The 27515-nt window shown below is 37.8% G+C and overlaps 1 long non-coding RNA gene across 2 annotated transcripts in view; it reads right to left on the bottom strand.

Moving 5' to 3' along the window:
• Nucleotides 1–759: 759 nt before the first annotated feature.
• LOC107649827 (uncharacterized) overlaps nt 760–27515 on the bottom strand; it is a 96637-nt gene continuing 69881 nt past the window's right edge. The window contains exons 3-4 of one of the 2 annotated variants that reach the window (XR_008914126.1): nt 24952–25075; nt 760–7977 (exon numbers count right to left, since the gene is read on the bottom strand). This is a non-coding gene — a long non-coding RNA (uncharacterized LOC107649827). Of the gene's footprint in view, nt 7978–22277; nt 25076–27515 lie in introns of those variants that run through there. The other variant, XR_008914125.1, reaches the window with a different exon arrangement.

Below are 27515 nucleotides of genomic sequence, written 5' to 3'. Positions count from 1 at the left end.
AAAAAGACATGTACAAAACTATTCATAACTGAGCTCTTTGTGGTGGCAAAAAAAATTGGAAACTGAGGGGATGCCCTTCAATTGGGGAATGGCAGAACAAATTGTGGTATATATTGGTGATGGAATAATATTGTGCTCAAAGGAATAATAAATTAGAGGAATTCCATGGGAACTGGAATGACCTCCAGGAAATGATGCAGAGTGAGAGGAGCAGAACCAGGAGAACATTGTACACAGAGACTGCTACACTGTGGTACAATCCAATGTAATGGACTTCTCCATTAGTGGCAATGCAGTGATCCTGAACAACTTGGTGGAATCTACAAGAAAAAAATATTATCCACATTCAGAGGAAAAACTGTGGGAGCAGAAACACAGAAGAAAAACAAGTGTTTGAATACATGGGTTGAGGGGATATGGGTGGGAATGTAGACTCTAAATGAATATCCTAATGCAAACACCAACAACATGGAAATAGGTTCTGATGAAGGACACATGTAATACCTAATGAAATTGTGCATTGGCTGTGGAAAGGGTGGGTGGAGGGGAGGGAGGAAAATAATGTGATTCTTGTAACCAAGGAATAATGTTCTAAATTGACTAAATAAATTAATTTAAAAACTGTAAAAAAATAAAATAAAATAAAACCAAAAAAAAGATATAGTGATTTGCCATTTGCTTCTCAAGTGGATTAAGGGAAACAAAGGTCAACTTACTTGTCCACAGACTAACTATGGAAATACTAATGATGGGGGCAGAGTCATAATATAATTATAGTAATTTCTATATTGAAATATTTTATCAATATTTAGGACCTTGAAAAATGGAGAAAATACACGAGAAAGTGACAGTTCAAAAGGGTGAGGAGTGGACAGTAGTTCAGGCTTTGAATATTCCAAGAGTATTATGACTCTCTGGTGACCAGAGGAGATATATTGCAATATGCTAAAAAACTGTTGAAAGATGGTAGCTAAAGCATAAGTCTTGCCTAAATACTTTCAGAACCCTCGGTGCCTTTTCTATTTCATTTATCTTTACTAAGTCTCAGGGAGGAATTTGGTGATGGGCAGGTGGCTACCCTTGTGAATTTGAGAGGTCTTGAGGTCCTGGGTCCCTTGGATGGAGCTGATTCATGGCAAAGAAGTTTCTGAATCAAAGATGAACACCCAAAAGAGAAGAAACCCATCACCTGGCTTGGCTTGTTAGAGTTATATGGATAGCACAGAGGTGAGATCAGATGTAACAGTGCTTAATTAACAATTCCACACACTGTTTCATCTTTTGATCTTTGTTTCCACCTCCTGAAAGAGTTTAATAGTAGTTAATACTGTCTCTTCTTTGGTTAAGTTTCTTCCAAAGAATTCTGAGTATCACAGTAATTGTTACTAAATTCTGTCCTTAATCTTTCTATTAAAGTGAGCTAGTGAGAGTCTTTTGCATATTGCAAATAAATACCTGCCTCATACCTGAGCTACTTTGTACAATGGTTACCATTCTACTTCCCATTTGGGGCCACCATAGACTCCAGCCAAAACCGTTATAAATAGTTCTGCCCTGGAGTGATAAGGTCAAGGAGTATAATAAGTCAAAGAAAAGGAGCTTAACTTCTCTTGTTAGAGGCAGATTTCCCCAGGACGGAACTCAGTCCAGATCATGTGAATGGGTTTATAGAGGAAAATTTTAAGGTGTCTCATACAAACAAAACAAAACAAAAAAATGAATCTGGAAAACAGATAAAGGAGAGATAATATAGAATTCACTGGACTATATGAAAACTATGTCTAAAAAAAGAGCTCAGCTATTGTATTTCAGGAAATCATGAAAGAAAACTGTTCAGACATTAGAATAAAGAGGGGAAAGTGAAAATAGAATTCCCTGTTCACTTCCCGAAAGAAATTCCCAAATGAAAAATCCCAGAAACAATACAGTTAAAATTTAGAGTTTCCAGGTCAAAGAAAAAATATTGGCAACCACAGTCAGATCATACATGATCTTTTAAAACTGTTTTTCCCCCCTTGATTAATGAAAAACAATTTTTAACCTTCATTTTTTACAAGTTTGAGCAAAATTTTCATCCTCTTTCCCTCCTTTCTCCCCCTCTGAGATGGCACACAATCTGATATAGATTTTACATGTGTAATAGTGTAAAACATCTTTCCATATTAGTCCTTTTGTGAAAGAAAACTTAAAAAAAAAAGAAAAGTGAATAAAGTGAATTATGGAGTAGTATGTCTCCATCTGACTCCATCAATCCATGGGGAGTCCTTGAAATGAATCACATAAAATTTTAGGAGCTACCAATATAAAGGAGCATACTCCACTGAATGTGATATAAAGTATGTAGGACTACAACCAAAAATACCTTACCCAGCAAAACTGAGATTAAAAAGTGAATCTTCTGCAGATCAAAAAACACCCTCTTTCATATTCATTTATTTAGTTTATTATTATTTCAGTTTAATGTTATTAGTTTATTTATTTGGGGGTTTTGTTTTTATATGAATATTCTATTACAACAGTGACCAATATAGAGGTAAGTTTTATATAATAATACATGTGTAACCCAGATCAAATTGCTTACCATCTCTGAGAAGGAGAAGGGAAGGGAAAGAGGGAGACAATTTGGATCTTCTAACTTCAGAAAACATATGTTGAAAATTATTATCACATGCAATTGGGAAAATAAAATGTTTTTGAATAAAAAAAAAGTAGATCTTCAGTGAAGTGGGGGACTTCTAAGCATTCCTGATTTAAAAACAAACAAACAAATCCAAAGCTGAGTAGAAACTGCAGTACAAACACAGGAATCAAGAAAACCATAAAAATGTAGTTGCAGGTGAACATTTGGAAAGACTTCTATAAGGAGGAGCTATTTACACTTTTTATAGCGTATGTGGGGGTGATACAAAGTCTCATCAGGATCCTAAAGTCATCCAAGATCATAGAGGGAATCAAATAAGATAAAGGAGTTGGGAACAGTTTTGTTATTTAGATTAATGGTCTTAAAATAAGAAAAAACAATGAGAACAAAAAGAATAAATTAGAGATAAAGTATACCAATAGAATATACATTTGAGGAAAGGGTAAAAGGTCTGTCATGTTCAACAGGGATTCAACTTGTTTTACTTGCCCCTGGAGGGTAAAATTAGAAGCAAAGAGAAGATTCTGAAAGGGAAATCATTTCCTAACAATTAGAATTGGCTCAAATTAGAATGGGTCACCTTAGACTCCTCTACCACCATTATCTGAAACTCAAAGGTTCCACCAGCTGGATGGCCATCCTCAGGGATGTCCAGAGGAGATCTTCTTTTAGGTTTGGGTTAGATAGATGGCCTCTGAAACCTCTCCCCACATGGGATTTGGAAACTTTGTCAATATTGTGTATTATTCCTTTCCATGCACTCTATGATCCAGTCATATTGTTCTTCTCTTCTTCCTCACACATGATATTCCATCTCCCATTTCCTTGCCTTTGCACTGATTTTCCCCCCTCTCTTCAATTTACTCTGCTTTCAACCTCTGCCTCTTAGAATTCTTTGGGATTTTTTTTAGAGCAATAACTCCCTTCTACAAACCTTTCTTGATTCCCTGCAACTGCTAAGGCTAGTGCCTTATTTCCAAATAATCTTGTATTTATTTTGTATATGTTGTATATATACTTATGTATGCATACATTATCTCCATTTATATTTGTAAGCTCCTTGAGGGTAGAGATTATTTCATTTTTTTCTTTGTAATCCTGAGTCTAGTTCAAATAGAAGGCACTGAAGTGCTTTTTGATTATTGCTTATTTGTATCTATTTCAATTTATATAAGCTTTATGATATTTCTTTGAATTGCTCATACTTATTTCTTTTTTACAATAATGTTCCATTAAATTCATATGCTATAATTATTTTAGTCATTTCCTACATGATGGATGTCTGTTTTGCTTGAGGATGTTTGTTACCACAAAATTTTTTGCTATGAATATTTTACATTGAGCCTTTGTTCCAACGTCCTTGCAATCTGTACCAAGTAGCTGGGCTGCTGGTCTAAAGAACAGTGTATTGGCATAGAGTCGCTTTTCTTGCATAATTTCCTATTGAAATCTAGAATTTCTGGACTACTGCACAGTTCTAACAATATACCAATGTACCTATCTTCTAAAGGCACTTCTAGCATTGACTTCCCTTTTTTTCATATTTATTGGCATAGAGTATTATGAAACAACATTTTTATTTGTATTTATCTACTATTTATTGGTGGCTTAGAGCATGTGATAATTTCATGTGATCATTTATAGTCTTCAATTTTTTTTTGTTAGAAGTTGAAGTTCTTCAAAAGTATCATGCTGAAGAATTGGAAATTGAGAGGGGAAAGCTGGAAAGATCTGCAGGGACCATAGCAGAGCAAAATAAGAGACACAATAACAGCAATATTGGACAATGATTATCTGTGAAAACTTGGCTACTCTCAACAATGTAATGATCTGGGACAATCCTCAAAGACTTAGGATGGGGAATGTTCTCCACCTCCAGGGAATGAACTATTGGAGTCGTCTTTCACATCAGTGTATCTTTGGTCTTATATTGGGGTTTTGATTATGTATGACTTTGCTCTTACAACAATGACCAATATGGAAGTGTCTTTTGCATGATAATAAAAATGAATTTTTAAAAAGTATCATGCTGAAAGATAGAGTCCTTAGCAAAATTAAGTAGGCAAAAAATTAAATCTCCTGTCTCTTCTGAAACCTGCTCACCCAAACTTCATTTCCATTTTTTTTTTTGCCTATCTCAAAGGTATAGAGTAGTATCATGCTGACCACCATCCCTCTTAAGGGTCCTTCCATGACCTGTCTTCGGAGACTTCATTTTACATTCATCATCAATATTTACTGATTTCCCATTTCCTCAACTCTCTGCTCTGTTTCCTCAGGTAATTGAGTATCTAATCAAGGAAGCTGATTCATGCTAATACATAAACAAGTAATAATGGCATAATGTAATACTCTTTCCAAGCAATACCTTTGCAATGGGAGCCTTCTGGAAACTCAACCATTCAGTTTAAAGGATTGTCTCCGATACTGAGATTTTCAGACACCAAGGAAGAGTGTGATGAAGGGATAGGGAGATTTGGGATATAAGCATCTTTTAGAGCACCTCAGATCACATCGAGCCACAGATTTACCCTTTCCCTAGCTGGCCACCCTTTGAATCTTGTCAATGTTGACCAGGAGTCCCTTGAATTCTCGTGCCATTACAAAGGATTCGGGAGAAGAAAAAATTGGATTGATGTAAATTATGTCAATGTGTCATAGCATGTTGTTTATGGGTCCCTCCTGAAAAAAGCAGTTCCTGATCCAAGGGAATTTTTGCCATTAGGAAGGTAGGCTTTCTCCAATACCTCTTGCCCTAAAAATTCCATCAATTTCTGCCCTCTCCACACTACTTCCAGAGTCTGTACTTCCAGAACCTATCTATAGCCAAAGGGAGAGCCAATTTCCAAATCAGCCACTAGGGGGCAAATATTGACTAATCTAGACTTGTTTCTGGGAATGGAGTTGTTTTTTCTTTTTTCCAAAATCCTATCTAGGAAGCCACACCTCCTTTCTGTCTAGTTCTCCTCTGCCAAACGACCTAAGACATTTCTGAGTAATAATAATAGTAATAAACAACAATTTCATATTTTTGAGGTTTGTTCTCATGAACAACTCTGCAGTAGGTTTTTGTGGCAACTCTCTCTCTTGATTGTCAACCTCTCTTATGTGTCCAGTTGTTCTCTCTCAGTCTCCTTTGCTGGTTGGATCATCTGTAGAATGGGTGCCTCCAAAGGCTCTGTTCTGGACCCTCTCCTCTCTTCCTCTGTAGCAAGGGTTCTTAAGTTTTTTTTGTGTGCCGTGAATTCCTTTGGCATTGTGCCGCCACCATGTCCTCTTCTATTAATAACATTTTTAAACATATAAAATAAAATACATTGAATCACAAATGAAACCTTGAACATAGTGATGACATTCTTTCCCATTCAAGGTCATGGATCTCTTGACACGCTTTCATGGCTCTCAGGTTAAAAAGTCCCACCCCTACTTTAGATGATTTGGTCATTTCGTCAATTCCCATAGGATCATTTAGTCTCTCCGAGGTCTCCATTCGATCTTTGTCTCTCTCTGAGCTCCAGTCTCACATCACATCACACACTGCTTTTTGGACATCTACAATTGGCCATCCCATAAGTTATCTTAAACTCAAGTGTAACAGCTCATCATTTCCCCCAAATTATCCTCTCTTCCCAACTTGCTTAATTACTGCCGAGGGCACAGCCACCCTCCTGGCTGACTTAGATCTACAACTTCTGTCTTCTCACCTACTTACTCTCCTTCACCCCATAGATCTGACTTTAACAATGTCCCTCCAGATCGTCCCCTTCTCTGCACGTACCCAGCCACAGCCATACATCAGGGTCTCATCACCCCTCCTCGGACTATTGCAAGAGCCTTCTAACTGCGCCTCAAGCCTCTACTCCCTCCAAATCATCTTCCACTCAGCTTCCATGACTTGTATAAAGCAAAGATCTCTCCCTTCTTCGATGAGCTCCAGTGGCTCCTTTATTTCAAGAATCAAATATAAATGCCTATGTTTGACATTTGAAGTCCCGAATAATCTGAATGCTTCCTTACCTTTCCAGTCTTACAACACTTCACTTTGTACTCTACTGGCCCACTTAAATAGGATATTAAATCTCCCATCTTTGTGCCTTTGAACGAGCTCCCTTTTCCCCAGCCCCCCACCTATAGTACTTCTTTGCCTTTTTTAGTTTGCTGGCTCTCTTCAAGATTCTTCTCTAGCCCTATCGCCTCTAACTTCCCTATATATCATATCTTTTTAGTTATTGATTTGCCATCTCCAATGAAGGTAAGTTCCTTTGAGGACAGAAACTGTCTTTTTGTTTTTCCTTGTATCCCCAGGACTTAGTTGAGTGCTAGTGTATTGTCCATGTTCAGTCTTTTTTTTTTTCAGTTGCATACAATTCTCCATGAAGCCTTGTGGGGTTTTTTGGGCAAATATACGGCTTTTTTTCCTTCTCTAGCTCATTTTACAGATGAGGAAACTGAGGCAACAGGGTGAAGTGACTTAACCAGAATCATATGGCTAGTAAGCGTTTGAGGCCAGATTTTAATTCAGGAAGATGAGTCATCTTGATTCCAAGCCAGGCACTCTCTCCATTGCATTGGATAGCAACTCCTGGCATACAGTAAGACCTTAATAAATGTTTGATTTGAATTGGATAGTAATATTAATTTTTTAAAAAATAAAGGAAAAGAAAAAAAGAGAGTCAATGAAGTAGTGAAAAGGGACAAGAGAGGAAAAGGAGGGGACACCCAAGGCAGGACAGTTTTGTTAATTAACCAGTAAAATTTCACATATACTTTAAAAAAAACTGCATATGACAAATTCACAGTTGCTTATGCCATCCTTTTTTCTGATCTTCATTGTATATTGAAACATTCATGCTTTGTCACTATTATGTTCATAATAAAAAAGAAAATTTATATTACAAAAGTCATTATTTGTTACTATTGTTCAGTTGTGTCCAACTCTTTGGGACCCCATTTAGAGTTTTCTTTGCAATGATACTGAAGCAGTTTGCCATTTCCTTCTCTAACTCATTTTACAGATGAAGATATTGAGACAAATAAGGTTGAGTGACTTGCCTAGAGTCATACAGCTACTAAATGTCTGAGGCCAGATTTGAATTCAAGATGGCGAGTCTTCCTGATTCCAGAGCTGGCACTCTATCCACTGAGCCACCAGCTGCCCAACAAAAGTCATTATTACAATCCAAAAACTCCAAGCAATGAAGAATCATGGCTGGAATTAAAAACAAGATTGATGCCTTCTTACAAGCCCTTCTTGTCCCATCACCCAGTCTGATGAAAAAACCTTGCACATTTTCCTTTAGCTGTAACTTCTTGGTCTGTGTAAGCAGTCACCAGTCCTGCAAAAAAAAAGAAAAGAAAAGAAAAAGAAAGAAAAAAAGGAAAAAGAAAGAAAAAAAGGCTTGTTCAGGTCATAAAATTTATAAACAATGAAATTCATTACTGAGAATGTGCAAGTCTGTTTATAATCCTGCAATGATTTCTAATAATTGGTCTTTATGCCAGGATGAGTTATAACTTAAGGAGGAGAGAAGAGAATCAAGTAAAAGTTGTGAAATCAAATCTCTGCATTGTGTATGGGAATCCTGGAAAATTTTCAGCTCCAAACGGCAATTGCTAAGATTTGTCATTTTAAAAGTAAAAGCTTTGGGGACTGCAACTAATATTATTTTGAGTTTTGAATTCAGGTATAGTGGTATGAGGGATGATTATTCAATATGTTGGTGATCCACCATTGAAGAGAAAAACCACAAGACACTCAGATGGAGTGTAATCCTGAAGTGATAGAGGTGGAGGTCCTTATCTGGAAAAGTTGAGGGGTCAATTTTAGCATATTTGAGATGAGATCCCTTCCAATTAATGTGAACACCACCTGATTATTCCTGAATCTGGTAGGGAAGTGAAATGGTTACTTCATGATTGATTAATAACTCTGACTCTTACCTGAAGTTAAAGATAATCCTTTCCCTGCTTTTTTCCTTTCATAACAAATATCTATAATCAAAGCAAATAGCCAATACTGTCAATAACTTGTCTAGGGCCCAAGACTTTTGGTATTGTCTGGAGTGTGTTTTCAGATACCTTTTTACTATTTAAAAAATGTTTCGTGCATGCTATTGGAAACCCTTATGTGCTTGTAGATGGGAGGGATTTGTGTATATTTTTCTAAAAAATAATTTATGAGTTCTGCTTTCTAATGTGCCGTATATATGTGCCAAATGATGGAAAAGAAACAGTAAAGTTTATGACTTTAAAAAATAGATGCATAATGCAAATTGTAAGATGAGACTTGTTTTAGTCTAATGTCATTCCATATCCCAAACAATCAAATGAATTGGTAATTAAAGTCTCTGAAATTTGAATGTGCATAGCAACCAAATATGTTCACTACTTACCTAAGTATCTGTACCCCACCCCAAGTTTTTGTTTCAATTGGAGTACAATTTACCTCTTTTATGCTAATTAATTTGTATAATCACTGAATATGGGGTAGAGAAATCTGTCTACAAGAGTTCTGTGACTTATGCGTTTAAAAGCTGTACTAATATGTATAGGGATCTGCTTTGGAAAAGATTTTAGCAGGAACATCTAAAGAATCTCTACAAGCAACCTGGAACTAAAGAAGCAAATCTACTAAAGAGGTAACCTATCCCTGACTGTCAGAGAAAAGAAGTTTTTTTGGAACCCAGATAACTACTTGGGCATGTGAGATCTGAAATTAAGTTTTACTGAAACTGGAGATATGCAACTAAAATGCAAAGAAATCTAATGTTAATGCTGTTAATTGTTATTGTATCATCTTTGGTTTTACTACATCTGCACATTCATTTATTCTGTTTATACTACAAGGGACTTAAAATCAGGATAGTGACATCTTGGACCAAAATCCACCTCAACTGCTCTGATATTTCGTCTCTTCCTCTCTCCTCAAAAAGGGAGGTCAGAGATTCACTAATTTGTCTGTTCATTAGGAACGGTGGGACAAATCTAATGGAGACTATCAAAGTTTCCTGCAGGCTCTAACTGGGATCCACATCATCTTGTGAGCACCCACTATGTCAGGACAGTGCCAGAGGAACAAATACTTGCTAACTTGGGATCCCCATGGAACTCCTGTTTATTTTCCATCTTGACCCTTGTCCTGATTCTTTCCATGATAATATTCTTCCTCTTGAATTTTTGGTCTCTATCTTCTAAATGCTTTCACTAATTTTGCTTCGTTTCAGTTACACTCTATTAGATTTCAGGTGGTATCATCCAATGCCATCCCACCTGCAACCATTCTCCATGCCCTGGAACAAGCCCATCGATCCTTTCCAGAGATCCATCTAGAGCCAGAGCAACATTCCAGCTCTACCTGAAAAAGTTACAGAAGTTGAGACCTTTGACTTGTACAAAAATATTTCACCTGATAAAACTGGAGTGAGATAGGTGGTTTTTAAAAAATCTCTCATTTTTTTCTTATTTGAAGGACAAAGAAGTTAGTGAGGAATGTTTGTATATGAAGACCTATTTTAAAATTGTATCTTACATATTAATTTAATTGGTTTTGTTATTAGAGGTGGCCCTAAAAGAGTTAGTACAGTTTTAAGGTTGAGCTTCAATAAGCTGAAAACTTCTTAAAGACTTTGGAGACAGCCTTTATTTTACATGAATAAGTTTCACTTTTATATAACTGTTAAATTTTATACAGTACCCTTCCCTGCTAGATGGGTAGTAACTTCTGAGAATATACAACCTGTATTAAAGGGAAGGAGATCTTTTTGCCACTTTATTTGCTAGGCCTTTTGGCTTTGAATGAATGTGCCTTCTGACTGGCTAGTATAATAAGTAACTACATTGGTGTGGACATACGAATGAACTGTTTTAGTAGGTTCTGATCCAAAGAGCACTTTAAATCTGAGATAGCTCATCTGGGTATGTCCCAATATCTCCACCTTCGTGAAATGACTCCAATGCACTATGTGAATTGGTTGGTTGGTTGATTGTCCTTCACAATGGAAGAGGTTCAAAATGACATCACTAGTGATGTCTTTTGACTTGCACTTAAATGGATTTAAATGAGGCAAAGTTGTGCAAAGTGATCAACCTCACCCTTTCTTCCAATAACCGAAATCCAGGGGCAAGACAAAAGTCGAGACTGGTGATGCCTTTGGCTGCAGTAGGATGACCTTGGCTTCTTTGATGTCCAACCAGGATCTAAGAGCTCCATAGTGCCTGCTTCAACCACCTTCCTGGCTATTTGAACACACTGTTCTCATCTGCTCCTCCCCCTGGGGGAAGTTTTCACATGCTGGGAGTAGACATCCCCCTAACTCATCCATGGCTTTCATGACTATCAGTGACCCTCAACCTCTTTTAGTCCACTTGAGATGGTTTACAGGGTGTGCTTGCCACCCATTTTACAGCTTCATGGAGCCATAAGTGAGATCTAGGTGGCAGGTGCACACCAAAGGAGGGAAGTAGTCCTTGAAAAGAGCTCAGCAAGCCAGTATTTCGTGAACACCTCATACACCCCAATTATATAAATAAGCTATTTACGATCACTCTTGTGAGTCTAATTCCTATCTTTTAGCCTATTCCTATGGGACTCTCTTCTTATTGGTAGGAGGAGAAGGGGGGGCTTTGGTGAGAAGCAAACGAGCTCCAGCCTTCTCAGGGTCCCCTTTGGGGCTCTTGGAATACCAATCTTCTTCAGGGCTCTTCAAGGCCCATCTCCTTTGGGACAATTCATAATTCATGTCTTCAAGCACCTAGTCACTTCAGGCACTCCTGGTCTCCATCTTCAAGAGAGAAGATGGAATAGGCCAATGCCACCACAGGTTGCTAAAGGAAAAGATTCTGGGGAGACAGAAGAGGAACAGAAAGTCTTTATCATGTCCCTAGGACTCTCTTGGTTGATGTAAGTTACTTATTCCCAATGGGAAACATCCCACATTCTGTATTGTCTGGTGTATATTCTCCAATGTATACCTACTTTGATTTCCGTTTTGCTATGATTTGGATAAATTGATTTCTTTACTATTTGCTAATTTGCTATTTGTGGAACTAGTATCAAGTAGGAAAGGGATCAAGCCTTGGATACAGAGCTTTGGGTCTCTCTCTCCTCTAGGAATGGCAAAACAATCAGAAGTTAGACGGAATCTGATCATATTCCCCATCATGAACAATATTTAATGGAGCAGATAGACAATGTCTAGCCCAGTACCTGTTATGGTTAAAATTATTTTGACTAAAGAGTCTGGAAAGGAACTGCTTTTGGAAGAGTCCCGAAGAAGACTGGTATTCCCAGAGCCCCAAAAGGGACTGACTCAGAAAGGGCTGGAGCTCTCTTGCTTCTCACCAGTGCCCCCACCTTCTCCTCCCATCCAAGGTGTGATTAAATAAAATGTTCCAGGAAAATGATTTGGTTTGGGTAAGAATATGAGTTCACTGATTAGGCCAGCATTATAATCCTTAAAGTGATAGATAGGTCAGCAGCCCTGGGGAATGACCAAAGACCCCAAAACTCCATCAGCAGATCTATAGATAAAGTTTTAGGCGTCTTTCCCTTGAATACTCTGACATCTCTAATTAGTAAGTAGCTAATCAGGAAGTGGTCCCTCAAGCTATCTACTCCTCCTCATCCTCATCTGATGAACACAGGCAGGGAGAGAATCCTTGTGTCACTTTCCTATTAACCAAGTTTTATCATAAAGGAAGCCATTCATTGGGATTCTTAAGGACAAAAAAATGTAAAAAGCAGAGCCCGTGACCCAAACCAGACCACAGAAATACACGTGAATGTTCTCTAATCCACAACCCTTACAGAGAAATTAATGTAGTATAGGAAAAATACTTCTAACCCAGCACCCTCTCTCTGAGAAGAACAAAATAGCCTTTGGCCATGACTTCCAGCCTTCCCTCCTGGCAGGCATTAAAGTCTTCTTTGGAAAAGGGTTAGGACAGAGATTTCTCTTCTGCCTCCCTTCAAGCCAGACAAATCAAGCCCTTACTATACCGGAGTCTCCCCCTGTACTTGGGGCCCTACCCTCACTCTCTCTAGGCACATACAGAATTAAAGAGTACTTCTCTTAGGCAGTGGTTTGTTCAAACTTGGAACAGTAAGTAGCCTCCAAACAGTTTTTGATCACCAATAGAAAATGTTTGAAGCACACTCCCAATTGAAATAACTTCTATAAAGCAGCAGGATATAAAATAAACTCTTGAAAATCCGTCTTTCTGTTTATTGCCACTCTAACAAAGTGAGAAGAGATAGAAAAAGAAATTACTTTCAAAGTAACTGTAATATGTATAAAATATCTGGGAGTTCAGCTACCAAGCCACACTCCAAAATTATAGAAATGAAACTACAAAACACTACTTACAACAATAAAGATAAACCTAAACCATTAAGAATATTGATTACTCATGGGTGGGTCATGCCAATAAAATAAAAGGCTAACAGTTTGGGCAAATAGGTCATTGGCAAATTTGGAAAGAGTCATTTCTGTTTAGTGATTTTGGGAGACAGATTGTAAGAGGCAAAGAAATGAGTGTGAATGATAAGATAGAAGTAACGAATGTAAACATTTCCTAGGAATTTGGCTGAAAAGGGAAGAGGTATATAGGACAAAAATCTTGATTTTGAGTTATAGTCTGGGCAGTGCAAAATTTAGATGGCTTCCTTTAGGGAGTGAGAGATAATTTGCCCAAGATCACACAGCTAATGGAAGAAATCCTTGAGCATTTTTTCCTTAACACCATTGCAAAGGACATATGTTTTGAGTAACTGTTTAATCATAGAATGAAAGGCAGTGTGGTAGAGTGAGTAGACTTCTAGATTTAGTGTTCAAGAGCCCTGGGGGTAAATCCAGCCTATGGTACTCATAACTCTGTGATTATGGGCTCTTTTGGAAATACTTGTGCTGACAACTTCAGAGGTTGGAAGTGAAAAAACCACAAATCTTAAGCAGTATAGAAAAATGAAATATGAGGGGCAGCTAGGTGGCACAGTGGATAGAGGGCCAGGCATGAGGTCAGAAAGACCCATCTTCCTAAATTCATCTAATCTCAAACACTTATTGTGTGATCCTGGGAAAGTCACTAAACCCTATTTGCCTCAGTTCCCTGGTCAGTAAAATGAACTGTAGGAGGAAATGGCAAGTCACTCTAATATCTTTACCAACAAAACCTTCAAAGGGGATCCCAAAGAGTCAGACACAACTGAAAAGCTACTGAACAGCAACAACAAAAGAGAGCTATTATTCAAATGCAAGAGTTTGTGGGTCAGGAATTTTCCCCCTTTTATATTTCCAGTGCCTTCTACATAGTTGGTACTTTTAAAAAATGTAGATTGAGTTTTTTTTTTTAAGGCCATCGTAAGACATTCTGTCTAATTCATTCCTCTTATGAAGAAGAGTGTTGAGAGACCAGATGACTGGCTAGAGTGAGAGATGCCTTCTCTAATTATGGAACTGAGTTTTTTCTTTATATATCAAGCCAGCAAATCTTTAACAGATGGGAATTCAATTTAATTAAAAAAAAATCTATTAAGCCCTCACTATGTGTCAGGCATTGTGATAGGCGCTAAAGATAAAGAAAGAAAAGTGAAATAATTTCTGCCCTTAGTATGCGTTCTACCAAAAAGAAACTACTGTACACAGATTGTACACAGATAAGTAAATACAAAGAAATTTTGGGATGAGACAGGGTGATTAACTGCTAAGGGAGCTAGGAAATGGAAATGGAAACTTGGGCTATGCATCAAAAAGAAATAGGAATTCTAAGAAGTAGGCCTAAGGCAGAAGAGCATTCTAGCTTAGAGGATTTTCCTATGCAAAGGCATGGAGACAAAGCATGGTATATATATTTTAGGGAAATGTATCAAGGTTGTGCAGCTATTATCCCTATTTAATAGATACTGTAATGTATGACCAGAAAGAGCTCTCTCTCTCTCTCTCCCTCTCTCTCTCTCTCTCTCTCTCTCTCTCTCTCTCTCTCTCTCTCTCTCTCTCTCTCTCTCTCTCTCTCTCTCACACACACACACACACACACACACACACACACACACACACACACACACACAGGGGAACTGGAGAGAGGGGGAGAAAGAGCTAAAGAAATGGAGAGGGAAGAGATCGATCTTCCTCTCTCTTCCCTTTGGGGAAGATAGCACAATTTGCCTTCCAGAGGGACAGAATATGTCCCCTCAGAGATTGGGTTTAGGAGGTGGGGGTTAAGGACTGGACAAGGTTTTAGAGAAATGACCCACAGCCTCCCTTCCTGATATTAGTCGTTGTTGAGAGGCAGGTAAATTTCCTGCCTCTGGATCCTCCCCAATATCCCAACTGCCTCTCTCACACTTTGAGACCTGAGTTTAATCCTCAGCCCTGGCCTTAAGCTAGTTCTCCTGTTTGGGGAAAGGTACGGTTCTCCCCAAATCTTCAGTCCCCTTCTTTGGTGCCAGAAAGTAGGCAGACGAGATCTAAATGGAAACACTTTATTTTTGAGGACACAGAAGGCAGGGAGAGTGAGGGTGTTGGGTGAGGAAAATGGGAAACAGGAAACCCTATAGATTTGCAACTGACTCCCCCCCAATCCTGAGAGGTTCAGGCTATTAGCCTGACCCTCTTTTTGGTTAGTTGCTGGTTTGTCCTTCCTCCTAAACTAATCTGGCTATAAGGTGAAGTTCAGGACAATTTGGGGGAAGAGAGATCTTCTCAGTAGATGGCTTCCTATAAAGTCCCAGTCTACTTTTGTCTTCAGCTTGAACCAGAGAGATTTAAGGATTCACTGGAAGGCAATCAATGTCCAGAGGGATCCTCCCTCTCAGAGGTCCTCCTCTGACTGTCCACTCTAGCAAAGAGCTGACCAGAAGTAAGCTGGCAGTTTTGAATTCTCTCAGCTCCTCTATTCCTTCCTGGAATCTTGAGTCTTCCTTGCCCTTCCCCCACTAGGGCTGTTCCTTTGCATTGCTGGATCTGATTTTTTTTCTCTCCTTTTGTAACTTCTCTCTTATAATACTCCAGAGCTAGAGTCCTTAGGACTCTAAGGGCAATGCTGAAGAGTTGGGTAAATGTCTTTTTTAGTGCTGTAACTCACTAGCCCTCACAAATGTCCTTCCCACCATAATTATTCAAATAGGGTCACAGAGAGTGGCACATGATTGAAAAATAACTGAATCCACCTACCATTGCTATAGGAGAGGGTAGTAGCATGCAATCAGTTAGGAAGAAAAGAATGGAGCCAGATTATGAATAGTTATACTTTCCAAGCAGAGTAGTTTGGATTTTATCCCAGTGGCAATAGGGAACTACTGAAGCTTCTTGAGAAGGGTAGTAATCCATATATCCACTTAATAATTATGCAGAGGATTGATTAGGAAAGACCTGAATCAGGAGACTAATTAGGAAGCTATTATAATATTCTAGATCAGAGCTGATAAGGATCTGAATTCAGGTGGAGATCATTGAGTAGAGAGAAGTGAATGGATGTGAGAAATACTGCATTGGTAGTACTGACAAGACTTTTCAATTAATTATATTTGGGAGGTGAGGAAGAGTGAAGATTTTAAGATAATTTGGAGATTATGGACTTGGATGGTACCTTCAAAAGAAATAGGGAAATTACCCATTTGCTAAGCTTCTGATATAGAATATTTCCTATTTTAATTTGGCTGGTTCTCTGAAAACAGACATAGTTTCTCTTACTGTTTTAGTCACAGAAAACTAATAAAGATAACTATTTAGACATAAGTTAAGTATGAAGCAGTGAAATCTAATCTGGTTTTACAAGAAAACAAATTAAAACCTAGTTATATTTTACACATTGAATAATTATCCTTGAAATAAATAAAATGAAGATATTGTAACATGATTTTAAATAATGTCAGGTTTGGCTTCTGTATTCTCTACTGAAATAAATAAACTGGAATAATATATATGTGTATATATGTATATATATAACTAATAATTGTATATAGAAAGATACCTAAAGATAATGGGTTTTAGTGGGTTAAGGAATGATTTGTTTAGGACCAGTATCAGAATGACACAGGGTTTGGGAAGGCCAACAAGATAGAGCTTACAGGATACTATTAACAAGGTTTATTTAAGATAAGGAAAAGAAGGGAAAAGAATTGGGATGATCTATATAAAATTATAAATAAACCTCCCACCAAATCTTGTTGGTAACTTTAGAGAGATGGTGTCTACACTGTCAGTTATTTCTCTACCTAAAGATCCTAGTTCCTATAATACAATATACTTCTCTAACCCAAATTCCCCCTTGGATGGTGATAGAGGTAGGAGGGCTGGAAGGTAAGAAGGAACAGGGCTCAAAGGGAAGATCTCCCTGACAGATGGCTTTTGGTGTCTTCAGCAGCTCTGTAGAAATATCTCTCAGCATCAGCAGAATCCACAGGAACATGAGGTTGGTAGATGGATCACAAGGAAAGCCACAGGAGAGAGAATATCTAGCTCACTAGGTCCAACCTAGAAGACTAGACAAAAACCTCAACCTCCTGCTTCCCTGACTGTTAGAAGAAGCAACAGTCCTGTCACTTCTCCAGAATTCTGAAATCTTCTTGCTTCTTCCTTTGCAGGATTTCCTGCTCCTGCTCATTTACTTATAACACTACCAAGCTCAGTGTATGGGACAATTAAGAGGAAGTATGTCTATCTTCAGAGAACCCACTGAGGTAATTAAGGAGACATTCTACATCAGAAGCTTAGCAAATAGGTAACTAGTTGGGTAGAACCTGACATGCTATTTGAGCATTTTGTTCAGCATTTTGTCTAACTCTTTGTGTCCCCATTTGGAGTTTTCACAGCAAAATCCTGGTTTCCTATTTCCTTCTCCAACTCATTTTCCAGATGAGGAAACTGAGACAAACAGGGTTAAGTGATTTTCCCATACAATTAGCAAATGTCTGAGGCCAAATTTGAACTCAAAAGAGGAGTCTTCCTGATATCAAAGTCCATATTCTATTCATTGCCCCAAAGGCTAAAAGCCTAGGCTTCAAGAGACCATAGTTACCTCCCTGCCACCAAAAGGCAATCATGGAAGATTTTTAGTGGAAGAAAGGCAAATCATATTCTAACAATTGATCTCTATGACTCTCTCAAAAATGATTCCCTCTATCAGAACTCTTCTTTATTGGATTTGAGGCCATCAATTCTTATAAAGCGTACATGCTTGACTTCATATTGACACATATTGTAGCATATTATATTTAGGTTGAATTTACTGCTTCATTTGGCAATGCTAATACTCCCTTTATCTTGATTAAAAACCCTACTTTTGGGTGCAGAGTCAAGATGGCAGCTTAGAAGCAGCAGAAGTTCAGACCTCTAAAAATCCTTCCTTACCCATCACAAACTGACTGCTTCTAGGAGACTGAAAATCAAACCTAACAACAAGACAGAGCCAAGGAACCCTCCTTGCTGGACTCAATCCAAAAGGTATGCCCACCCCCAAACCGAAATCTGAGAACACTTGGGCTTAAGGGAAAGGCAGAAGGAAGGTCCCAGGAACCCCCCCTCCCCCACCTAGAGCTCTAAGCCTCCAGCGGTAGCAGGAACCTCTGGGCAGGCAAAGGCACTGGTCTGGAGGGTGTACCTTGCAGGCAGGACTGTGCCAGACTCAGAGTGTTGAACACAGGTGTCGGGGAAGGAGCTGGAGAGGGAGCACAGAGCTGACAGTCTGGACAGAGCTATGAAGACCCTCCATATTGCTCTAGCCTTCTAGGAGGTTTTGGCCTGAGGGCACATCCAGCCCCACCCAGCTGAATTTAATCCCATCAAAAGTCTTCAGAGCTCAGGGAAGCCCAAACTCCAACAACCCTCCCTCACAGACTTCTGGACTTTAATTTAACCCAATCAAAATCCTCCAGAGGACAGGGAAGGTCAAACTACAACATCCCTCTCCCACAGACTGCAGGGAGAGACTTTCTGTCAAAGCTCTAAGAGGGGAGACTGACAGAAAAGCCCAAAATGAAAAAAAAATGAGAGGAGAAAGAGCACAGACAAATACAGGGAGCAAAGAAGGGGTAAATATGAGCAAGCAACAGAAAAAGAAGAAAGAAATTACAATAGACAGCTTCTGTACAGGTAACAAGCAAAGAGGGAATGAAACAGAGGGGGAGGGATCAGCAAAGGAAAAATCAGAAATCCCAGCGAATTGGATACAGGCTTTGGAAGAAATCAAAATGCAATTCCAAACAAAATTAAGAGAGGCTGAAGACAATTGGGAAAAGAACTTAAAAACTATGATAAGCCATCTGGAAACAGAAAATAGGGTCTTGAAAGCCAAAATCAACTAGTTTGAAAATGAGGCAAAGAAGATGAAAGATGAGGCAAATAGGATGAAAGATGACCTCCAAAGAAAATCAGACCAGAAGGAGAAGGATGACCAAAAAGTCAGGGATGAAATCCAGTCTTTAAGAACCAGACTACAACAACTAGAAATAAGTGGTCTCACAAGGCAGGAGGACACTATAAAACAAAACCAAAAGAATGAAAAAATTGAAGAAAATATGAAACATCTCATTCACAAAACAGAAGATTTAGAAAATCGTTCAAGGAGAGACAATTTAAGAATCATTGCTCTACCAGAAGACCATGACAAAAGAAAAACCCTGGACAAAATACTACAGGAAATTATTCAAGAAAACTGCCCTGATATTCTAGAACAAGAGAGAAAAGTGGAGATTGAAAGAATCCACAGATCACCTCCTGTACTTAATCCCCAACTGACAATACCCAGGAATTTTATAGCCAAATTCAAGAACTATCAGACCAAAGAAAAAATATTATGAGCTTCCAAGAAAAAGTCATTCAGATATGATGGAACCACAGTGAGGATAACACAGGACCTGGCTGCATTTACACTGAAGAACCGAAAGGCATGGAATATGATATTCTGGAAAGCAAAGGAACTAGGTCTACAACCAAGAATCAACTACCCAGAAAAACTGACTATATTCTTAGAAGGGAAAGTATGGTCATTCAACAAAATGGAAGAATTCCAAGAATTAATAAAGAAAAGACCAGACCTGAACAGAAAATTTGATGCCCAAGCACAGAACTCAAGAGAATCATCAAAAGGTAATTTAAAAAGAGGTAAAAAAATACAAAACAAAACAAAAAAAAAAACCCAAACTTATTTTTAAGAGACTAAATAAGTTAAAATGATATGTACCCCTATAAGAAAAGAGGTCATAGGTAACTCTTAAAACTATTGTTATCACCTGGGCAGCTAGAAGAATTACACTTAGAGGGAATAGTGACAAACTGAATAGAATGAAATGACAAGACATAAATATGTATATAGATATATGTATGCATAAATACATATGTATATATGTATATATATATATATACAACTAGAGCTAAAAAAAGAGGTTAATACTAAAAGAAGTGGGAAAAGAAACAAAAGGGGGTAAATTTACATGTCACAAAGAAGCTCATGGCAGGAGAGGGGAGAACATATATACACTGGAAGGGTAAAGACTCTTACATGCATTTAAATTAACCCAAAGAGAGAAGAACAATCCAATCCATTGGGTCACAGAAAAGATTCGCGCCCTATAGGGGAGTAGAAGGGTAACAAATGGACTGGTGGGGAGGGAAGAAGTATAAGAGAGGGAGAGAGTGGGGGGTAGTTTTAAAAAAACTACAAAGAAAATAAGGGGGGAATAAGAAGGGAGAGGGTAGAAAGGGAAGTAAAATAAGGGAGAGAACTAGGGGGACTAATTAAAAACAAACATTGGTGTAGAAGGAAATAATGAAAGAAGAAAAGGCAGGACTAGGAATAGAAATCAAAATGCTGGGAAATATACAGCTGGTAAATATAACTCTGAATGTGAATGCGATGAACTCACCCATAAAATGCAAATGAATAGCAGAGTATATTAGAATCCAAAACCTTACCATATGCTGTATACAAGAAACACACATGAGGAAGGTAGATATGCATAGGGCGAGAGTAAGAGGATGGAGCCAAATCTATTGGGCATCAACTGATAAAAAGAAAGCAGGAGCCACAGTCATTATATCTGACAAAGCCAAAGTAAAAATAGATCTAGTTAAAAGAGATAGGGAAGATAATTACATCCTGATAAAAGGCAGTATAGACAATGAGGAAATATCAGTACTCAACATGTATGCACCAAATGGCACAGCACCCAAATTTCTAAAGGAGAAACAAGGGAAGCTCAAGGATGAAACAGATAGAAAAACTATATGAGTGGGAGACCTGAACTTTCCTCTATCTGAACTAGATAAATCAAACCAAAAAATAAATGAGAAAGAGGTAAGAGAAGTAAATGAAATATTAGAATAATTAGAGTTAGTAGATATGTGGAGAAAAATAAATATGGACAAAAAGGAATGCACCTTCTTTTCAGCAGCACATGGTACATTCCCAAAGATTGACCATGTATTAGGGCATAAAAACATTGCAAACAAGTGCAAAAGAGCGGAAATAATAAATGCAACCTTCTCAGATCACAATGCAATGAAAATAATAATTAGTAAGGGTACATGGAAAGGTAAATCAAAAATTAATTGGAAATTAATACAATTCTCCAAAACTGGTTAGTAGAAGAACAAATTTTAAAAATAAGTAATAATTTCATTGAAGAAAATGACAATGATGAGTCATCCTTTCAAAATCTATGGGATGCAGCCAAAGCAGTGCTCAGGGGGAACTTTATATCCTTGAGATCATAGGGAGAGCAGAGGTCAATGAATTAGACATGCAAATTAAAAACTAGAAAGTGAACAAATTAAAAAGCCTCAGATGAAGACTAAGTTAGAGATCCAAAAAATCAAAGGAGAAATTAATAAAACTGAAAGTCAAAGAACTATTGATGTAATAAATAAGACTAGAAGGTGGTACTTTGAAAAAAGCAAATAAAATAGACAAAGTACTGGTCAGGACTTGCAGTCCCAGAAATCAAACTGTACTATAAAGTAGTTGTCATCAAAACAATTTGATACTGGCTAAGAGACAGAAAGGAGGATCAGTGGAATAGACTAGGGGTAAGTGACCTCAGCGAGAGAGCCTATGATAAACCCAAAGATCCCATTTTTTGGTACCAAAACCCACTATTTGATAAAAACTGCTGGGAAAATTGGAAGACAGTGTGGAAGAGATTAGGTTTGGATCAACATCTCACACCCTAGACCAAGATAAACTCAGAATGGGTGAATGACCTGAATATAAAGAAGGAAACTATAAGCAGATTAGGTGAACACAGAATAGTATACTTGTCAGATCTCTGGGAAAGGAAAGACTTTAAAACCAAGCAAGAGCTAGAAAAAAATCACAAAATGTAAAATCAATAACTTTGATTACATCAAATTAAAAAGTTTCTGTACAAACAAAATTAATGCATCCAAAATTAGAAGGGAAGCAACAAATTGGGAAACAATCTTCATTACAAAAACCTCTGACAAAGGTCTAATTACTCAAATATATAAAGAGTTAAACCAGTTGTACAAAAAATCAAGCCATTCTCCATTTGATAAATGGGCAAGGGATATGAATAGGCAATTTTCAGTCAAAGAAATCAAAACTACTAATAAACACATGAAAAAGTGTTCTAAATCTCTAATAATCAGAAAATGCAAATCAAAACAACTCTGAGGTATCACTTCATACTCAGCAGATTGGCTAACATGACAGCAAAGGAAAGTAATGAATTTGGAGGGGATGTGGCAAAGTTGGAACATTAATGCATTACTGGTGGAGTTGTGAATTGATCCAACCATTCTGGAGGGCAATTTGGAACCATTCCCAAAGGCCGCTAAAAGACCGTCTGCCCTTTGATCCAGCCATAGCACTGCTGGGTTTGTGCCCCAAAGAGATAATAAGGAAAAAGACTTGTACAAGAATATTCATAGCTGCACTCTTTGTGGTGGCAAAAAATTGGAAAATGAGGGAATGCCTTTCAATTGGGGAATGGCTGAACAAATTGTGGTATCTGTTGGTGATGGAATACTATTGTGCTCAAAGGAATAATAAAGTGGAGGAATTCCATGGGGACTGGAACAACCTCCAGGAAGTGATGCAGAGCGAAAGGAGCAGAACCAGGAAAACATTGTACACAGAGACTGATACCCTGTGGTACAATCGAATGTAATGGACTTCTCCATTAATGTCAATGTAGTGATCCTGAACAACTTGGAGGAATCTACGAGAAAAAACACTATCCACATTCAGAGGAAAAACTGTGGGAGTAAAAACACCGAAGATAAACAACTGCTTGAATACATGGGCCAAAAGGATATGGTTGGGGATGTAGACTCTAAATGAACATCCTAGTGTAAACAACATCATGGAAATAGGTTCTGATCAAGGACACAAGTAATACCCAATGAATTTGCCTTTTGGCTGCGGAAGGGTGAGTGGAGAGGAGGGAGGGAAATAATGTGAGTATTGTAACCAAAACAATAAAATTAAAAATTAAAAACCTCCTACTTTTATGTCTTTTGACCTCCTATTTATTTGATCAAACATTTCTGCAGTGGAAAGACCAAGTGTTCAGCATATATTTTGATTCAGTTTAGGGAAAAGGTTGTTGACCTGATTGAACCTTAGAGAGAACCTTTCTAAGCAGCTTGGGGATTTTTTATTTTTGCAGCTGCAAAGGTCAAAGTGAATGCTCAGCCATAGTTATTATGATCAGAATCTATGCCATCCCAATGAAGAGGCTTTAGCAAGCGTACAATCATGAAAATAATGAATGAAAATGACATTTCCATTAGCCTGAAATACCTAATCTTTTTTTTTTAATTGCACTAAGTTTTTGAGCCACCATGTAGGATATGCAATTTAGAATAAATAAATATAGCTATCGTGTTCCCTGAATCATTATTTCATTTGTTCTGTCAGGCTAATAACATAATTGGTCTTCTACAGTGTTTCTTTCGATGACAGATTATTTCAGAGACATTTAAAAAATCCTCAAAGAAGGCAGAGCCAACCTTGAGATATAGTTCCATATAAACTAAAACATATTGTTTCTAAAGTTTCTTTATTGATATTGGATGGGAACATTTAATGTACAATCGAGTATAATTTTTCCCTCTTCAGCCCATTTAATTCTAAAACTCAAGACCTTTGTTTAGATGGATAAGAAATGCATATACTTGCTAAGTGAGATTTTTCATTGGCAAAACACTTTCATATCTCTTTCGACAGGGGACACTTCGTGTTCTATTGACTTCCTATGTACCAAGAAGTGTTATCTTAAGTGACTGCTGCTATTACTGTATTTGTTTGCTTTTAATCATCTTCTGGGCTAAGCCAATAAAATGTCTTATGGAAGTGTTAGAATCTGAGTGCAGATCAAGCCATCTTCCCCTACATTTCCTTCATGAAATTTTTATTGTATGTATTTTCTATCATGACATGAGCAATATAGAATATGTATTACCTGAAAGTGTGGGTACAACCTGTTCACCTCCTCACGCAGGCAGGGCAAGATAAAGAGGGAGAAAATCTGAATTTTAACATTGTGAAAGCCCCAAAGGAGGGGCAGAACTGGGACCAGAGTTCCACAGGTAAGAAGTGGGGAAAATAGTAAGAGGAAATGCAAAGGTAGAAGTAAGGTGGACTTCACCTGAAGATAAGGGCAAGGGAAAAGATAAGAATCACAGGCACAATCACAGTGTGGGGTCAGAAGGGACCCAATGCTGGTGGCAAGGGGTTTGAATTTATTGCAAACTGGTAGATCTTTTAAAGGTAAAAACCACAGGAATTACAAACAATAGTCTGTGAGAAAGGTCCCTGGGAAAGTGTAACAAGAATGTAGATAGTACAACTGGTAGGATAATAGTTGGGGTAAGATAATGGTTCCAGGAATCATCCAGGGTTCATGGAACAGTCAGCAATCTTGTTATGGGAAACTAAAAGAAGGTGGAGGCGAGAGCATTTGGTCCCATTCTCAGACAGACCATGAGAATTCGACCTCTGAGGAGGGTGCTCAGATATTTATCTAAGATAGACCCACAGATATCAACCTTTGACATAAAAAAAAAACAATTGTCAAAAATTATTTCTACATGCAACTGAAAAATTTAATTAATTAAATTAATTAATTTTGAATATTTTCCCATGGTTAGTAACATGATTCATGTTCTTTCCTTCCCCTCTTTCCTCCCCACCTCCAGGAGCAAATGAACAATTCCACTAGGCTTTACATGTATCATTGTTCAAAACCTATTTCCATCTGATTAATATTTGCAACAGAGTGATCATTTAAAGTCAATATCCCCAATCACATTCCCATCAATCATAAGTTTTTCTTCTGCATTTCTGCTCACTCAGTTCTTTCTCTGGATGTGAATAGTGTTCTTTCTCATAAGTCCCTCAGAATTGTCCTGGATCCTTGCATTGCTGCTAGTAGAGAAGTCCATTATGTTCCAATGTACCACAGTGTATCAGTGTCTGTGGAAAAAAATTTTAAATGTCTTATGGGGAATATAAAATCATGCTTACTTTATAAAGTTATTCAAGGTTTTGATCTGGTCAAGGAAAAACAAAATAAATACTTTTCTTCCTTGGGAAGATAATGATAATAAAAACAATTACATCTTATATTTTTTAATGCTTTAGAGTTTATAAAATCTTTTCACTTATAGTGTCTCACATAATATTCATTCACTTTCCATTGCATTTTTAAATAATATAGGTTAGTATTTTTTTCTCTTGTTAGGACAGGTAGTTGACTTGTTTATTGTAGTGATGTTTTATTAATTTGTTAATTAATTTCCCCAAGTTGACTGTAAACTAATTAAGGGCAAGGACTCTTTCTCTTTTGTGTTTGTATATTCAGTGCTTAGCATATAATAGATGTTTAATAAAAGATTATTGATTTATTGACTGATTCCATGCAGAGATCAAAGGTAAAAATGGAAAGAATTCTGGACTTAGAGTTGGATGATCCAGATTTGACTCAAGCACTAGACACTTTCTAGATGTGTTTGAAGCAGTCTACTATAGTAGACTGAATAAGAGAATAAGGTGATCTGGGTTCTAGTCCTGACTCTGCCATCAACCAGTTGTGTGACTTTGTGCAAATTAATTCACCAGGATTCAATGTAAAATACTTTCTCAGGAGTCTTACAAAAGACCTTAGGTTTAGATGACATTTAAGCAGCAACCTCCTAAGAGAGGATTAAAGAAATAATTACTGCCACTTGTTTATTTCTGTCAAGCCAATACTTGTGAATACCCTGTGCTTAGATTTCTTTTGTGTGTAGGAAATAAATAACTGTCCCATACCTGGTTCATCTTATGCCTTGGGCATCTTTCTGTTACTCTCTTTTGGGAGAGTCCCTAGACATGATCCAACACCTGATGTTGTTCAAAGAGGACTGATGACACTGAAGGATATTTTGACTTGGATTTGAGTTAGGTAGGATTGGACAAAGTCAGCCTCATTCCATCTCTTAAAAAAAATTTTTTTGATGATTTTTGACAACTGTTTTCTGATATTTTGTGATTCAAATTCTTCCTCCCTCCTCTCCACCCCACTCAAAGATGGTAAATAGTTTGATATACATTAGATCATTGTTTTCATACAATACACATTTCCATATTCCTCATGCCATGAAAGAAGTTTCATATTATACATACAATAAGAAACTCATGAAGGAAATAAAATAAAAGATGGAATGCTTTGATCTGCAATCAGCCTCCAACAGTTTCTTCTTTGACTGTGGAGAGCATTTTTTCATCATGAATCTCTTGGACTTATCTTGGAATTTTGCTACACTGATAATAGTTTAGTCCTTCATAGTTGATCATTGTACAATGTTTCTGTTTCTGTAGACACTATTCTTCTGGTTCTTCTCACTTCACTTTGCATCAGTTTATATATCTTTGCAGGTTTTCCTGAACTCATCTTGTTCATCGTTTCTTATGGCACAATAGTATTCAATTACCATCATATACCATAACTTATTCAGCAATTGATGAACAACCCTTCAGTTTCCTCATTTGCCACTACAAAAAGAGCTGCAAAACATATTTTTGTAAAAGTAGGTCCTTTCCCCCTATCTCTATTATCTTTGCAATACAGACCCAATAGTGGTATTGCTGGGTCAAAGGGTACCCATGGTTTTATGGCCCTTTGGGAATGCTTCCATATTTGCTCTCCAGAATGATTGGCTCAGGTCAAAACTTCATCAACAGTGTATTAGTGTCCCAAATTCCCTACATCCCCTCCAACATTTATAATTTTCCTTTTTGGCCATATTAGTCAATCTGATAGATGTGAAGTATCACTCTCTTGCAGAGTCATTAAAGTCCAGTGGGAAGACAAAAGTCAGGACAAGTAGTCCTGCTTAGGATGCAGCATATGATCTTAGTGTCTTCCATGTCTAACTAAGCCCTAAGCACTCCACAGAGACTTTGGGCATCTTCATGGCTGTGGAACAAGTTGTGGTCATCTGCCCTTTGGCTAAGGGAAGTCTTCACATGCTTGGATAGACATCCCCCTAACTCATTGTTAGATTTGGGGCCTCTTGGTTTCCTTCAATATGATTTAGCTGGTCTACCCAGTCAGTTTTGCCAGAGTGTGGCCTCTGTGCTATAGGTTCTTGGAGCCACAGGTGAGAGTTGGGTGGAAGGTGGACTTCAAAGGACTTGAATACGCTTTAGCAAGTTCTCATGCCAGAGGAGATGTCCTCTGGGAATACCCCTCCACCTCCTAAACTTTAAGTAAATCTTCCCCAGGGGACTGGGATGGAGCTTTAATGAGACAAAGACTATGAGGCATGGGACCTGAACACTCTTCATTAATTCCTGCTTTGGACTGAACCTGGTCAGAACTAAGAGAGGGTCCCAGCGGCGGTTCTCATTGTTAGATAAAAATATGAATATT

The sequence above is a fragment of the Monodelphis domestica genome, chromosome 8 (assembly GCF_027887165.1).
Source record: "Monodelphis domestica isolate mMonDom1 chromosome 8, mMonDom1.pri, whole genome shotgun sequence".
Taxonomy (NCBI): domain Eukaryota; kingdom Metazoa; phylum Chordata; class Mammalia; order Didelphimorphia; family Didelphidae; genus Monodelphis; species Monodelphis domestica.
The sequence above is the reverse complement of the archived record's forward strand: the minus strand, read 5'-3'. Positions and strand labels throughout refer to the sequence as shown.